This window comes from Amblyomma americanum, chromosome 1 (genome assembly GCF_052857255.1).
Source record: "Amblyomma americanum isolate KBUSLIRL-KWMA chromosome 1, ASM5285725v1, whole genome shotgun sequence".
NCBI classification, from domain to species: domain Eukaryota; kingdom Metazoa; phylum Arthropoda; class Arachnida; order Ixodida; family Ixodidae; genus Amblyomma; species Amblyomma americanum.
The window spans coordinates 176,883,525-176,899,923 of record NC_135497.1 but is presented as its reverse complement, the minus strand read 5'-3'; the positions used below and the strand labels follow the sequence as shown (position 1 = coordinate 176,899,923).

Here is a 16,399-nt window from a genome sequence, read left to right as displayed (position 1 = left end):
TCAACAAAGTGCCCCTGAATAAAGGAAGGGAGAAGTACACCAATGTGTGGTACCATTCTGATTTTGGAATTTCATAAAGGGGGCCGGCGCGAACGCCGAGCCCCGACTACCAAAAATTATATGCCCCATCTACTCCATTTAGAAATAGTGGCGTGCTTCAGCCTTCCGTAGTGCAATGGCAGGCCTCGACACGGGGCCCCGGCCTTGTTGATCGCCGGTGACCCAGCACCAGGTAAGTATCAAAAAACCGACTGAAATCGGATGTCATGCGATCCATGCCTCTGTTCAGTACCAGTGGCCAATACACTTCTTACGGAGTTCCTTTTTCCGCATTAGGCGCAATTTTGTGAAAAAAGCTACAGCGGGACGGGGAGGGACCGCAGACAGGAAGGAGTAACTGAAGTTAACCTAATAAATGATTTTAACAACAAGAAACAAAATTAATTAGGTGTTAGATGTGCTCACACCTTGCAACGAAATCTAGTTGCGCGTGGGGAAGCGACCATGTTATTCGCAGCTACCTGTCTATTTTTTTTAATTTGATTTATAGGGAAATGAAATGGCGCGGTATCTGTCTCACATATCGGCGGACACCTGAACCGCGCCGTAAGGGAAGGGATAAAGGAGGGAGTGAAAGAAGAAAGGAAGAAATAGGTACCATAGTGGAGGACTTCGGAATAATATCGGAGAGAAGGGCTAACGCGGGCCTTGCGTTTATCGGCTGTTGGGGTCGCGCATGGTGACTGGGACCGTCTGAAGGAGCAGTTGCGTCACCATTGCGCCGCTTCTGGTCAAGCCCTTAGGGCTCGCGTCTCAGATGAGGTGCGCGTGGTGACGGCGAAGCTGCGTATAGCTAAAGGCACCCTGTCGCTTATATGCGCATGGAAAGAGGAGCTTTCGGAGCGTCTACAGCGTCTTTTAGGTATGTCTGTCGGGCGGCCGAGTCTCTCGCAGCCGCTCTGTCCGAGGTCGACGTCACTAAGACACAGGCCTCCCGTGTTTGCGAGCTCCTCGCTATCCAGGAGGCTACACCAGAGCAGCTCGAACGGAGCAGGCGGGTGCAGTGGCGAGATTTGACGTCTAGCACTCTTCCACCAGACGTTCGTGACTTCGGCTGGCTGCGAGGCTGGAGGGTCTTGCCCACGGGAGCCCGTGTCGCAGCGTGGGGCATCGCCCCTTCTTCGCGGTGTCCTCAGTGTGGCAACACTGAAACCCTACAGCATGCCATGTTTGAATGCGTGGTTTCTAGAACGTTTTGACGGCTCATGTCGCGTATGTTTTTTGTCACCTTGAACTACCGCACCCGGCCACGTGAGTCGTTTGTGCGGCTTCTGCTCTGTGTGGGTGCGTTTGTTTTGTGGCGGCAGAGAGGCGTGGCTTCCTTGCAGGGTCGGCCCCAGCGGGCCATGTTCCCATTGTTGCTGAGGGTGAGAGCGCGCCTGTTCGAACAGGCGTGCTTAGACTGGGTCACCCTCGATGAGGAAGAATTCCTGCGCCGATGGAGCACCCGGTTCATCAACACAAGCAGGGGCCGCGTCACCGTGCAGCTCCTGCCATACTGAGTGTGCCGTGCGCTCTTTGTGTGCTGCGATTGTGAGCGGTGTGTTGTGCGTGCATGCCCCGCGTGCTTCCCCCCGCGCGTATGGACCCTCTCTAGAACTCTTTTGGACTTTCATGGCTTTTGTATTCGTGTATTTTATGCCAACGTGCATTTTTGCATAAGTAGGTTGACGCTAGTCGCCAAAGCATGTCATTAGTTTTGGTTGGGCGACATTAGTCGCCGTTCTGTGCATTTGTTTTTGCGAGGGATACCAGACCCTTTCAGGCCCGTGGTAAATAAACTTCAATCTTTTACGATCATCCTCTTTGACAGCAGCTGCATGGCGTTGTCGACGCAGTCCAACTGCTCATCCTGTGGTGCTTCGGTTTGCGTGCCAGGAGCTCTTGTGGGTTTTCGGAGAGGCGCTTGGAGGTGCTGACCGTGGCCCCCCACCCTCTACGCGCTGCCCATCTGCTGATCCAGGTCCCCGGCCCGGCTCAAGCATGGTTTCTACCGGTCCCGCTGGCGGACCAACTTTCCGCGCGCCTCCCCCGAAGGCGCACTGCTTCAACTTCTCGTTAACGACCGAGGCCTCGGCCGACGACCTAGTCGACGGCATCGAAGCTGTTGTCGGCCCGAAGGGGCTGGAGTCGCTCCAGCACCAGGGCGGTTACAAGTTCTGCGTCGCCGTAGTCTCTGCTGCGGCGGCTCACAAGCTTCTCGCAGCGGGTGCCTTCCTTGTGAACGGCACCTCAGTCCCGGTCTCTTGCGTGGGTCCTGCGGTCGTGAACGTCACGGTGTTCAGGCTGCCGCTCTTCGTAGGTGACGCCTCGCTCGCCTCGGCACTCAGCCCTTACGGGAAAGTGCTTGAGATCACCCACCCTACCCTGAAGGGCCGAAGGCATGTCGACAACGGTCAGCGGCTGGTCCGGATGGAAATGCAGAAGCCCGTACCCAATTTCATCTCTGTCCTAGGGCACCGCGCCATGTGCGATTATAGAGGCGTCCGCAAAGTTTGTTCTCGCTGTGCGCAGGAGGGCCACGTCGGCGCAGCATGTCGCACGCCGCGGTGCTCGCGTTGCGAGGCCTTCGGCCACGACACGGTCGGGTGTCGGGCGATGTGCAGGCGGTGCGGCGGGCCGCACGCGGCGGCGGATTGCCTGCGGCCGCGTTCGTACGCGGATGCGGCTGCCGCCAGGGGACCCGGGGCTCCCCGACCTGGGCCGCCCAAGGGACCTGGAGATGATACCTTGCGACGCCCCGCCGAGCAACGGCTGGCTGACACCCCTCGGGAGGGCCAGGCCGCAGGCTCCCCCGTCGACACCCCCGGGGAGGACCAGGCCGCGTACCCTCCGCTCGCCACCCCCGGAGAGGATCAGACTGAGAACCCCCCGGACGCCTCCCACCGAGAGGAGCAGAGTGCGAACCCCCCGGCTGCCACCCCCATGAGCCACCCCAGCGTGGACCCCACCGTTGACGCGCCGCCAGAGAGCTTCTCGGAGCTTTTCTCCTTTCACTCCCCTTCGTCCCCGGCCGCCATCTCTGATGCAACGGGCGCCTTCTCGTCGGAGCCGCTCGCATCTTTCGGCTCAGAGGACGACTCGAGCCAGGACTCTGAGTCCACCTCGTCCCAGACGGATCAGGACGGGCCGTCCGTGAGCGGTGCAGTGTTGCGCCTGACGGGGGACCCGACCTGCGAGCAACGCCAAGCCCTCTCCACCTCGGTACACCAAGCCCTGCCCTGTCATGCGCCTCGCCCCCAGCCCAAGGGAGAGGAGACGCAACCAGCCGGTGGTGGCTCGTCGCCAACACCGGTCGTTACTTCGGCGCCGTCGAGTGGAACGCTGAGTCACCACGTGACGGTCAGCCAGCCGCTCGATCTACGAGCAGTGGCCGAAATGGACACAGGAAAGCTAGCGGGGAAGCACGCGAGGGACGCGGATGATAATTCTGATGGCGCTGTCTCGCCCCAGGCAAAAAAGCCTGCCCCAAGCTCCGCTCTTGGCGGGGCTCCCTAAAGGAGTACTGTCACCGTCGACACTCTATACCACCATCATGGCATTTGTGCACCTTCTCTCCCTGAATGTTCGGGGATTTAGGTCGCCGGACAAGCCGAGAGAGGTGATGCACTTCGCCCGAGCGCAGGGCGTCGACATCCTGTTTTTACAGGAAACTAACCTACGTTACCCACGCGAGGTCTCCGATTTTAAGTCCAGGTTTTGTGTTCATGCTTTTTTTTCGTTAACTACTTCTGTTTCGTGCGGTGTTGGTGTGGTTTTTGTTAACAGCTCTTTTCGCTCTGGCGCGCACTGCATTTATGGCATTGACGGTCGCACACTTGCGGTGGATTTTTATTTGGGTAGCAGGCGTGTCAGGGCGGTAGTGGTCTATGCACAAGCCCGCCGTTCTGATTCGTCTAGTTTCTTTAATTTGTTAGATTCTTTTTTGTTGGACTGTTATCCTTGTTTTCTAGTCGGCGATTTCAATTGTGTTTTAGATCCCGTTCGTGATGTTCGCGGTCCAGGCCAGAGGCGACCCTACTCCGGGGCACGGTCACTGCGGGATATTTGTATTCAATTTCCTTTGACCGACGCGTGGGTACAACTACATGGTGACAGTTTTGGTGCTACCTGGGAGAGGGGCAGGTCAGCTAGTCGTCTCAACAAATTCCTGTTTCCTCGCGAGTTGGATTGTTGTGTGGTATCGTGTGACGTGCTCGCGTTTCCCCCGGGCACCCCACGTATTAGCGACCATCGACCTCTGTCAGCAGTACTGCACATGGGCGGTGGCGCCCCCCGTGTCGACGCGTGGCGTATGGATCCATGTCTGCTGACAGATTGGTCGAGCGTGACTTTTATTGAACAGGCGTTGGAAGGCCCGGTTGGAGACATTGCAAGTGCCAACACCTGGGATGACCTCAAATCGACATGGCGGGCGCTTTTAGTTAGCGAAGGGCGCCAGCGCAGGAGGCGTATCTCGGAGGAGATAAACACAACCCTTGCCCGTATTCGCATTGTGCAGCGCGGCGCGCCGCTTACCTTTGCAATGCGCGATTACCTCGCCCTTTTAAAAGCGCGCTATCACATGCTTCTACGCCAGTCCTCGCGAGCCGCAAGTCAGGCACTAGTGCAGGGTAGACCTGTGTCTGATCCAACAGTGCTGCGGCAGGTGCGCGCAGGTAGTCTTGATGAGACACGACAGGTTCGCGTGGAGGAGGTCGTTTTGCCGGACGGTTCCAGGAGTAGCAGCGCGGCTGTCATCTCTGCCGTTTTTCAGCATCACTGCTCACAGCTGTTTGTTTCTGAGGCCGGACGGTGGGACGCCGCCTCCTTCACGGTCGCTTTAAGCAGTTTTCTCGGCCATCTGCCGCAGGTGCCGAGCGATGTCTGCACACAGCTCGGCGCTCCGGTGAGCTCAGAGGAACTCTTTGCCACAGTTAAAGGCATGAACGCTGCCTCAGCTCCAGGCCCTGACGGCATTCCCATTAGCTTTTATGCGCGGTTTTACACCGTTCTGGAGAAACACCTTCTCCAGATGGTGAACGCCTTCGTCAGGGACGGCGAGAGGCCGGAGTCCTTCAGAGAGAGCCGTATTGTGCTCATCCTTAAGCCTGGCGGGAGCCCATCTGACCCGCAGGCGTGGCGCCCGATCACACTGCTTAATGCAGATTACAAGATTGTGGCGTCACTGCTGGCTAAAAGGTTGAGTACGGTTTTAGCGGAGCTCATAAGCCCTGCACAGACATGGAGTGTGCCCGGACGATCGGTGTTCTCGTCTCTCGCACTAACGCGTGACTTGTTCACGTTCACCTCGAGAACGGGAATGCCGGGTTGTTTCGTCTCACTTGATCAGGCTAAAGCCTTCGACCGAGTTGAGCACCGCTACCTTTTTGGAGTTCTCGGGGCTTTCGGCTTTCCGTCCGAGTCCGTGGCGCGGTTAGCACAGTTGTACTCCGGCCTTACAGCTCGGTTGTTTTTTAACGGTTCGTTGAGCGACCACTTCAATATCGAGCGCGGCATACGACAGGGTTGTCCCATGTCGCCTTTGCTATTCGTGTTGTGTTTAGACCCACTCGTGCGGAGCGTAACTGAGTGTCCATCGGTGCGCGGGTTCCCTTTGCCTGGCCAAGGTCAGGTGAAGGTGTCCGCGTACGCTGACGACGTGTCCCTGTTTTTGCGAGACGAGGACAGCTACGCAGCGTTCTTACGGCTTTTTGCGTGTTACAGCGAGCTGTCCGGCGCCCTGCTTAACAGGGGCAAGAGCAAAGCTCTGCGCTTTGGCGCTTTTACGTCAGACCTGCTGGGCGACGTTGAGTGGGTTTCGGCGGTCAAGGTCCTTGGCGTCGTGTTCCTCTCCTCAGGAGAGGTAGCTCGCGAGTCGTGGTCGCAGTTAAGAACGACCGCAGAGCGACGTCTCGCAATGGCAGCGCGTTTTCGCTTGTCGCTATCTGAGCGCGCTTTTGTAATCAGATCATCTGTGTGCGCGCCACTCTTCTACGCAGCTCGCGTCGCCTGTCCGCCGCGCACATTCATGCGTCGTTTGGCCACACTTTGTGGCGCTTTCTTCTGGGCGGGAACCGTCGCTCGCGCGCTCCTCCGCCTTCCCACGCGCATGGGCGGGTTCAGCTTGCCCGATTTACGCACCATGTGCAGTGTTCTAGCTGTCCGAGGCGTCCGCCACCTGGTCAACGTCACCGACTACCCGGGGAGGGGACTTCTCGCCTACCTTCTTGGGACGTCGCGGCGCCCCTTTTTTGGTCCGGTAACAGGTCCTTCAGCCGAACAGCCGCCGAGGTTTTTTAGGTATGTCTGTCGGGCGGCCGAGTCTCTCACAGCCGCTCTGCCCGAGGTCGACGTCACTAAGACACAGGCCTCCCGTGTTTGCGAGCTCCTTGCTATCCAGGAGGCTACTCCAGAACAGCTCGCACGGAGCAGGCGGGTGCGGTGGCGAGATTTGACGTCTGGCACTCTTCCACCAGACGTTCGTGACTTCGGCTGGCTGCGAGGCTGGAGGGTCTTGCCCACGGGAGTCCGTGTTGCAGCGTGGGGCATCGCCCCTTCTTCGCGGTGTCCTCAGTGTGGCGACACTGAAACCCTGCAGCATGCCATGCATGACTGCGTGGTGGCTAGAACGTTTTGGCGGCTCATGTCGCGTATGTTTTTTGTTTCCCTGAACTCCCGCACCCGGCCACGTGAGTCATTTGTGCGGCTTCTGCTCTGTGTGGGTGCGTTTGTTTTGTGGCGGCAGAGGGGCGTGGCTTCCTTGCAGGGTCGACCTCAGCGGGCCATGTTCCCATTGTTGCTAAGGGTTAGAACGCGCCTCTTCGAACAGGCGTGCTTAGACTGGGTCACCCTCGACGAGGAAGAATTCCTACGCCGGTGGAGCACCCGGTTCATCAACACAAGCAGGGGCCGCGTCACCGTGCAGCTCCTGCCATACCGAGTGTGCTGTGCGCTCCTTGTGTGCGGCGATTGTGCGCGGTGTGTTGTGCGTGCATGCCCCGCGTGCTTCCCCCCCCCCCCCCCCCGCACGTATGGACCCTCTTTTGAACTCTTTTGGACTTTTATGGCTTTTTTATTCGTGCATTGCATGCCAACGTGCCTTTTTGCATAAGTAGGTTGCCGCTAAAGCATGTCATTAGTTTATGTTGGGCGACATTACTCGCCGTTCTGTGCCTATGTTTTTGCGAGGGATACCAGTCCCTTCCAGGCCCGTGGTCAATACACTTCTCTTCAATCTTGTGCCCTCAAGGTGCCCCTGCTTTTACAACTTCCGCCAGGGCTGTGGCCCAGCCAGTTGGCAAGAACTCCAGAGCGTTTTTCGTCCATTTCTGGGATATTGCTCAGTCGCTCCTTCTGGTTGATCGCTATGACGTTTCCACACAGCCATTTTTTTCAGGCTTGCCGCAGCTTGCCGCTGATCTTAATGACGGCCTTAGGGCTCCACCAACAACAGGTGAAATCAAGGAGGGGTTAGATTCCATGAAACGAGGCTCAGTGCTTGGGCCAGATGGTCTTCCTGTGTTCTATTTAGAATTCTGGCATATTGTAGGCCACGTTTTCTCAGATGTGTCAAAAATCTGGTTCACTCGGCATGTCTTTCCTGATTCATTTAAAAGAGGCTGCATTGTCCTTATTCCTAAAAAGTTTCCTTTCTCGACACGTCCGGCAGATTGGCGTCCTATCACCCTACCAAATTCCGATTACAGAGCATTACCAAAATTACTCGTTCGCCGTCTACGGGCTTTCCTCCCGTCCCTCATTTTCTGCCACCAGGTTTGCTCCATCCCGGGTCGTGAAATACGTGGTTTATCGTCCGTAACGCAAGATATCCTAGAGTATACTATACGGCGGCGCGCACAGGGTCTTTTGTTTCCCTCGATCAAGAGAAGGCGTTCGACTTTTTAGAGCATGAGTATATTTACGGTACACTGGATGCTTTCGGTTTCCCACCTTCTTTCGTGCTTCTCATTAAAGAGATGTACAGACATTTCAAGCACTCTGCTCCTCGATGGCCGGGAAAGTACCGCATTGATGTTGGCCGCGGCATCCGTCAAGGTTGTCCGCTTCCCCCCCCCCCTTTTGTTTGTGTTAGCATTAGAGCCTTTCGTCTTGACAATCAATCACCACTCTCTTTAATACTAGAGTTCTGGCTTTGCCAGGCAGTGAGGCAGTACGCGTCACCGCTTATGCAGATGATATCACACTCTACTTAGCTGATGAACGCAGTCTGCTCGAAGCTTTAAACGTTTTTCGTGAGTACGCCTCCTTGTCGGGGGCTGCTCTTAATTATTCGAAGAGTCGTTACTTTTTTGTGGGGTCTCCTCAGAGACGTATATAACATGTGCGATAGCTTTGGTGTGCGCAGATGCGCATTTTAGGCGTGACCTACGACTGTGCTGGAATATGGGATGGTATGTGGTCTTCGGTCGTAGAGGGCATTACAGCGCATGTGCAGAGGGCGCAGACATTTAACCTGCCTCTGCTTGAGAGGCGCTACCTGGTTCAGTCGGGGACTTGGGAGGTGAACGTTGTTTAGCTGCAGCAGCTCACTTCGCACGTTTCGCTGCGTTGGTCGCGTACTTAATCGGCAATGAACTGCTGCCTCCGGTCACGCTTTGCTGTCCCGCCTGATGGTGCAGACGCGAGCGATTCAGCTGAAGGCCAAATCACCGCGGCGGCGAGTATACTTTCCCTTTCGTGTAATCTCTAGCCATGTTTACATGAATACATGCATATGACAGGGGCGCATCGTATTTCCTAGTGTATCTCGCGGAGGCGACGCGCCACTGTTTTCATGTACATTAAGTCATGCGCGACAGTGGTATCTCACCCATGAGGCGGAGGGGGTCAGCCGCTCCCATCTTGAGCCAACACCCTCTGGAGAACTTTGCTTGAGCTTGGTCTGTTTTGTTATCTGAGTGAGGGAGGCAGGAGGAGGGGCGCCTCCAGACCTGTTTCCATTCATCGCGGAAGTCATCTTGCTCTTCTCGGAAGGAGAAAGTCGAAATAATGGTGGTGACGTCACTCGCGCACGTGCGGCGTCTCTGTCACGAATTTCTGCCACGTGTGCCTGCCACGGCTTTCTGGCTAGACCTGGTTTTCGCGCAAGCGAAGTAATGCTCTAGCTTCAAAAGACACGTTTATTGCAGTCTTCCTCGAGCGAAACAGGCAATCACCCTGTTCCGGGGACGCGTAGCAAGCAAGGCGCCACGGCGCGCTCAGGGTGACATGGATAGCGACGCCGCCGATGGAGAGCTCCACTCGACAATGCTGTGATCTCTCTCGCAAGGCGCGGTACGTGTGTTGAATATCACTGGACCCCGTAAAGTTGCTCATTGGAAATATTTCCGGGTTTTTCTCCTGTGTACTTTCAACAACTCCCCTTTTGAAGAGCTAAAGAGGCACCTCCCCACTTTCTTTTCGAACAAGACTGTGAAAATTTCGTCTGCGAACGAGGGTTTTCATTTGGAGCGCGCTCAATATTCTGCAACTTGTCCATGCGGCAACACAAAAACGACGTTCGCGACTCCACAAGTGAGCACAATCGGATAGCCGAACATTCCGAAGACTCAGACCATAGAATCAACTTTGAGGAAAGCATCATCCTCGGGACCGTAGCAAATTACCAAAAAAGCCTCTTACTCGAATCTTGGCACATTCAAACGACCCCTAAACAGAATAAAAAAAAAACTGCCATCGACCCGCACCTTTCACAACATCGCTTTCCTTCTTTCGGCCACTTTGCGCCCTACCATGAAAATTTAAAGATATGCCAGTCACTGAGGAACAGGGGAAGTGAGCGAATAAATGGTTCGGAACAAATATTTGCCCGTGCTTGTCCTTGTCGTCTCTCTCCGTTTGGTCGATTCCGTGCCGCTCTGTAAACGTAAGGCTAATTTTCGCGTTTCCATTACTACGGCATGGCGCGGAATAATTAAACAAAAAAGAGATCCGCATTTAGTCTCGACATTCGCATGTATGAATTTCTTTTTTCTAGATAAGGTCTAGCCTTCCGACCGTGCGTCCAGACGGAGTATGTTTAGTGACATTGTATGTATAAAAAAGAAAGAATTAAAGGTCAAAAATGTGGCGCTATGGGTAACAAGACTGGGCAAAGTTCGGACCTAATGACTTGCTTAAAGTTAAAATGCTAGCACTGTGATTCCATGAGCTCTTAACTGCAGCTAGCCTGTAGGGAGGCCTCCCTGAGAGGCCTAGAGGCCAGTAGCTGCCCCTCAGGGGCCGCAAAGACCTGGGGCCGCTTCATGCGTTTTGCAAATAATTAAGAAACAGCAAAGGAAGAACCACAGCAAGCGCGTTACAGCCAGACACAGGTAATATCCACCGAGACCAAGCGCGGCGGCCAACAAACATTTCTCGTGTTTTAATAACCTAGAGTGCAACAGCCACAGAAATTACATATCAGGAAACAATGAAATTGCTTTGCATCATCATCTGGATTAGAAGGTTAATAAGTATTACGAGTGCACAGGAAACTCGACCGGACTGACCACGACTGATGATGATCTGAATGTGACTCCGGACTCACCAAAACTGAGATCATGATTTCAATGTGAGCCCGGACTCATGACTCAGATTGCGATCTGAATGTGAGCCCGGACTCACGACTCAGATCATGATCTGAATGTGAGTCCTGGCTCACAATGATTCAGATCATGATCTGAATGTGAGCCCGGACTCATGACTAAGGTCACGATCTGAATATGAGTCAGGCTCACTCACGACTCAGATCATGATGTGAATGTGAGTCCGGACTCGCTCACGACTCAGATCATGATCTGAACGTGAGTCCGGACTCACTCATGATCTGAACGTGAGTCCAGACACACTCACGACTCAGATCATGATCTGAACGTGAACCTGGACTCACTCACGACTCAGATCATGATCTGAAATGAGCGTGAGTGAGCCCGGGTGAGTCCACTCATGAGTGAGTTCACCGACCTATGTGTCCCACATACCTATGTACTCAGGATCACTAAACGCTCTAAACGCACGAATGCAAGCTGTCGCTGAAATTCGCATACTGCAAGGGTAAATCAATCAATCAATCATGTTTATTTAACATCATGAAGATGTTGGGTGCGCCGACAAAAAGCCATTGGGAAGGCTTAACGAGGCCGACGCACCCCACAAGGGCATTGCAGTGGTACACATGTTAGCACTTCGAGGGATAAAAAAAAGGAAATGAACAAAAGTAACATATTTGGCATTAGCTGTACATCAATTCGGACTCCTTATTTAGTTGATGTGGGAGAGTGTAGCTCAACATTTGATAACCATAATTTGTTCGCATCCTAGGCACATACCATTTGGGTGTCGCACGTGTAGTGTACTTTGGCTCATTGCATTGTAATCTTGACAGATTTAGCATATTGCAATTATTGTGATTAATACCGGTTTTATACCGTTGTAGAAGTAAAACATCGTACAGCTGTGGCAAACGGATGATTTGAAGTTCATTGAAAAACGGTTCGGTGTGTTCTAGTCGAGGAGCATTCATAATATTTCGAACAGCTTTCTTTTGAAGAAGATACAAGCGGTTAATATTTGTAAAAGACGTGGTACCCCACACCAAAAAACAATATTTTATAACAGAGGAAAAAAGTGCACTATACAACATTTTCTTGATACTCTTCGGCATGAAATATCTCAGTCGACACAAAATACCGACAACCTTTTTGACAGCTTGTTCATCACCATGTCAACGTGATCATTCCAACTCAAATGCTCATTAAAAATAACACCTAAACTTTTGACCGCAGGGACCGTTTCGATGAGCGACTTACCGATCCTCAAACAGAGTGGTGGCATATTTGTCAAGTTGTTATGAGGCCGGAAAAGCACGGCCTTCGTTTTTGCAGTGTTTATGTTTAATAAATTATTTTGAGACCATTCTTGGAGTGACTGTAAACATTTCGTGGCTTGTTTCTCAAGATCTGGCAGCTGTGCCAGATCTTGTCCGGTATATTTTAGTGCGAAGCGTTATTGGCCTCCTAACCTGGAAAATGCCGATGCGTGGTGAAGCCCCTGAAGTTAGTCACTCGATGCGAGAAATAAACGAGACTTTGCACGAGGGTAAACTTGGCCAAGCTGCAGAAATAAAATAAATATTGCCGCGACTGGGTTTCGAACCCGCGGCGGCTTCTAACAGATCAGCTTCGCTGGCCACTGCACGAGCCCTCTGCCATAGCCATAGCCACAGCCGATCACGCCTTGTTTTTTTTTTTATTCGAGAAGTGCGCCATGAGGCATAAGTTGAAAAAGGAAGGGGGGGGGGGGGGGAAGGAATGCACGGGATTGAAAGTTAAAAGGAGTGAAGAACCGTTGCGCTGAGGTAGTCGCACAGGTTGCTAATGAAACGGTTGTCCATAGTCCACTTCACGTAGTCACTTTCGCGGTTCCACCGCAGGCCCACCTCCCTGAGGAGCCGTTTTCTGGTAGCAGCCGTCGCTGGGCACGTCCACAACAAGTGCCGCACATCACGAATGTCCGGTGCAGCGCTACAGTGAGGGCACCTGTAAGGTGCTGGCAGATCTTTGGCACACCGCCGATGACGGACAGATGGTGTCAGAGCCGCCCCTGCCCGAATCCGGCGCACGGATACCTCCTCCTGCCGAGTAAGACTACGGGGGAGAGGGTGCGAACCCGGAGGAATTAGAGCGCGTGTTCGCTGGCGCAGAACTTCGGAATCGGAAACATGGGACAGGAACGGATCTGGGGGAAGAGGGGAAGGTGGCGGATCAGTCGGTCCTTCAACACGCGCTGGATGTATTGACATCTCGCCTCCCACCTCTGGGTCTAACACTCTCTCCTACTAAATCATGTTTCATTCGAATTGGAAATAAAGCCGGCTTACGGAAAGCTCCCCCTTTAAATTTTACGGTAAATAATTCTCTGATTCCTCAGGTAGAAACTGTTCGTATTCTTGGTCTTCTCCATACATCTTGGACTGGCACCCCGTGGCTGACAGCCACCCGTAAATCGGCTCACGCTACTCTAGGTCTGATTCGTCGCATAGCTATGCGCTCTGGTGGCGCACGTGCTCATACGGCCCGCCAGCTTGTGCGCTCTATCCTTCAGCCACGGATAGTATATCAGGCAGTTTCAACGCCTCACCCGCAGACAGTGGGATTCCCTTGAAGCTATCAATCATGAGGCTATGCGCGTCATAACATATCTGCCTCGTTTAACACCCATACCTGTGCTACAGGAGTTCGCCCAACTTAATACACTCAGTGAAATCATCGACCAACTGGTGGCAAATAGAGCTCGAAAACAGTCTCTCAAACTTCATCGTTTAAAGACACTTCCACCGTGGTCCTATTGCCAGCTCACTGACAATCGCCTCACTGTTTCCCCGTCGGTATCAGTAGCGTATCTGCCTGAAGGGTGCATATTATACACGGATGCGCTTAAACTGTAACATACTCTCGCGATATATGCATTGAACGTCGTCGTCTTCATCACCTTCCAGCTGTGCGCAAGTCACGAAAGGAAAGGAAACGCGCTTTCAGGTACGTGGCGTTGCTGTCCACCTGCAAAAAACTGCTTTTGCACAATATTTCGTGTTTAGCAATGCTAAACCGCCAGCAGTTTTTTTTTTCTTGACCAGAATCCACGCCTCTCGATTTTTGGTCGAGCCCCCAGTAAGGGTCTGTGTGCCACCAGCCGCCCGGAGAACATCAGCTCTTAATGGGACCGGGTGTTCGCGTACCAGTTCAGCGTCCGCAAGACACGCAGAACAACTGTTCTGCGTGCCTGTTCTGATCGTCTGAGTTTTCTGTTTTTTTGGAACTGACACGTTCCTTAATGAGCAGGCTCCCTCTTGTACGAAAATTCATTCGCTCTCTTTGTCGTTAACCCTAACCAAGCACTGCCATGCACCAACACATCCTCCTTCTCCAAGTCCTTATGCTCCTGCCGAGTGCTCAACCAGCTGGGCCCGGAAACCGCCAGAATGCTGCGCGATCGCGGGCGTCGATGCACCTCAACGGGTTTTAACACCCTAGTTTATCTAGACGAAGCGCATGCTTCTGTTCTCCGCCCATGAATACATGGTACTGATGAGACGCGCCCGCTAAATATTGGTTTCACAGTCTGTCAAGTTTTATGAGCCGCAAGAGGTGCAAAGGTGCAGCGCAGGAGCGGGGCAAGCTGCTATCGCGCCACTGAGCACACAGCAAGGCTCATAAACCAAACCTTCGCAACAAAGATGTGTCGTGCCATCGGCAAACAGACGAGGAAGAAAACTGGGATACTGCAGGATCATTATAAGTCGAGCCCACTTATAACGGCAGCAGATATAACGAACGCTGTTATTACGAACGAGGGCGGTGCTACCATCAAAATATGTATTAGGGTAATTAGATGTATCTCAGAGACAACGAACAACTGTGGCCGCACCACTCGGTATAGCGAACGAGGGGCGCCGTAAACCCGCTCTCGCAGTCTAAAAACGCGCTTCCTTGCAGCAAGCGCGGAGACCAAACAGCGTCTCGAAACACCCGTGACACCACCCAGGAAAGAACATGGCGGCCCAAAAAGGCAATAAAAACGGCGCCATCGAAGCTCTAGAGTGGCCAGCCAAGCGTACGCCGACGGCTTATACAACGTCAATCATTGCGTGCCGGCTGGGAAGCGTGGTGGGCGCGAGGTCTACGGGCGGCGTCGGAAGTTAAGCTACTGAACATGGTCGGGGATCAATCAACCAAGGGCAGCGATTTGAGAAGTTTAAATGCCTTGCTGGCCCTGCTGGTCACGTGGTACGCGCCGCCCTTCCAGTCGGCTCTCCACCTTTTGTGTGCTACCGCGAGCATGCAGATAGTGCAGCTGATACATTCTGTGCGCACGTTCACTCCGCTTCGTCGCTGCGTGGGCCCAGGAATGACTCTGTCGGAAACCGGCGTGATCAGACGCATGCGGACTTGTGTCAACGCGTCGTTGACGCACAGCTGATCGGATGCGCCTGGTACGACTTTATTGGTGCGGACGCCAACATTGCGGTGCCGTGCTGTGACAAGACATTGTACGCGAAGTACGAGCACTACCCGACCGCCAGGAATCTCCGACCTGGTCCCAGATGCCGTAAATGCTTCAATCGCGATAAGTTAGAGTATGTCGCGTTCCTAAAGTAGCTTGTCCGCAGCAAAGGTCTCGGCGAGGAGAATACGACCGCGTTGGAGACCCTCGAAAGCGCCGCAATAGGGTCTGCTTGAAGAAGTCGATGCGAATAACGCAAAACAAAAGTATTTGAGAATCAGTATTCTGCTTAGTATTTTTGCTCTAATACGGCACGTCACTTTCTACGAACTTCGGATACAACAAACGTCATTCGCGTGACCGTCATGTTCATTACAAGTGGGCTCGACTTAAGAGTTGGACATTTAGGGTTTCATTTTTGGAAAATTCGGCGCTTTTTTTCGGCGTTAATTTCAGAACGCGTCCCATTTTTTCTTCGGCGAATATTATGTTCGACGAATTAACTTTTTGGTCCATCAACTTGTCAATCCAGTATGGTAAAGGTAACTGAAAGTCCATCACGGCGTTTTGACACCATTAGCAGTTTATGTACCAGTAATTAACAAGGAAACAGTATATTTGGAGCTGTGCTAGTATAACGAATGGCTAGCGGCATTAAAAAAGTTACGGTAGTTTGATAAGGTAACCAGCAGAGAAAAACGCAAGTGGAAGTTTACTTCTAAGAACTATAGGTTGATATTTTACCGTTGGGTAGTCGTGCTGGGTTGATCGAGGAGCCAGGGGCATCACGTGATCAGTTTTGACGGCAGCGATTTAACTGGCGCTCAATCGTCGCGGTTACCAGAATATACTTTTTCGTGAGGCCCATGCAGTTTCGTGTCAGTGTCCTACAGGCGGTTGATGAACATACTTAACCAACTGCTCTAATTAAGCGAGTGACGACAGTGGCTGGCAGGCGGCGAGGAGGTGGCGCTTCCTGATCTGCGATGTAAGCTAGCGGAGCAATACCTCGTGTCGCACAACTGTGCAGCTTATCCTGCAATACCACCGTCGCGTCACTCGCCTAGCTTCCCCACCTCGTGAATTTTCAATTTTCGCTTAGTGCAACCCGTGCTCACCGGCCACCTACAACTATATATACACCTTGCATGCCAGCAATACCGACCTTTCTCGTTTAAAGCCGAATTTTGAAAACTGAATTAGGCGTAGTTTTGTTTTTCGGTTCAAACCGAAGAGTTCAACCCCTAATTATAGTTGACAGGGCGATAAAGGTGCCGGCAGCATGCATTCCAGGGCCAGCTTGCCGAACTCCAAAGTGCAGTAATGACACAGGATGAAAAGAAATGCGAACAAC

At 53.1% G+C, this 16,399-nt stretch overlaps 1 non-coding gene across 1 annotated transcript; it reads right to left on the bottom strand.

Moving 5' to 3' along the window:
• Window positions 1-77: 77 nt before the first annotated feature.
• LOC144116639 (U1 spliceosomal RNA) lies at window positions 78-240 on the bottom strand. Its single transcript, XR_013311942.1, has one exon. It is a non-coding gene; the product is annotated as a U1 spliceosomal RNA (small nuclear RNA).
• Window positions 241-16,399: the final 16,159 nt, after the last annotated feature.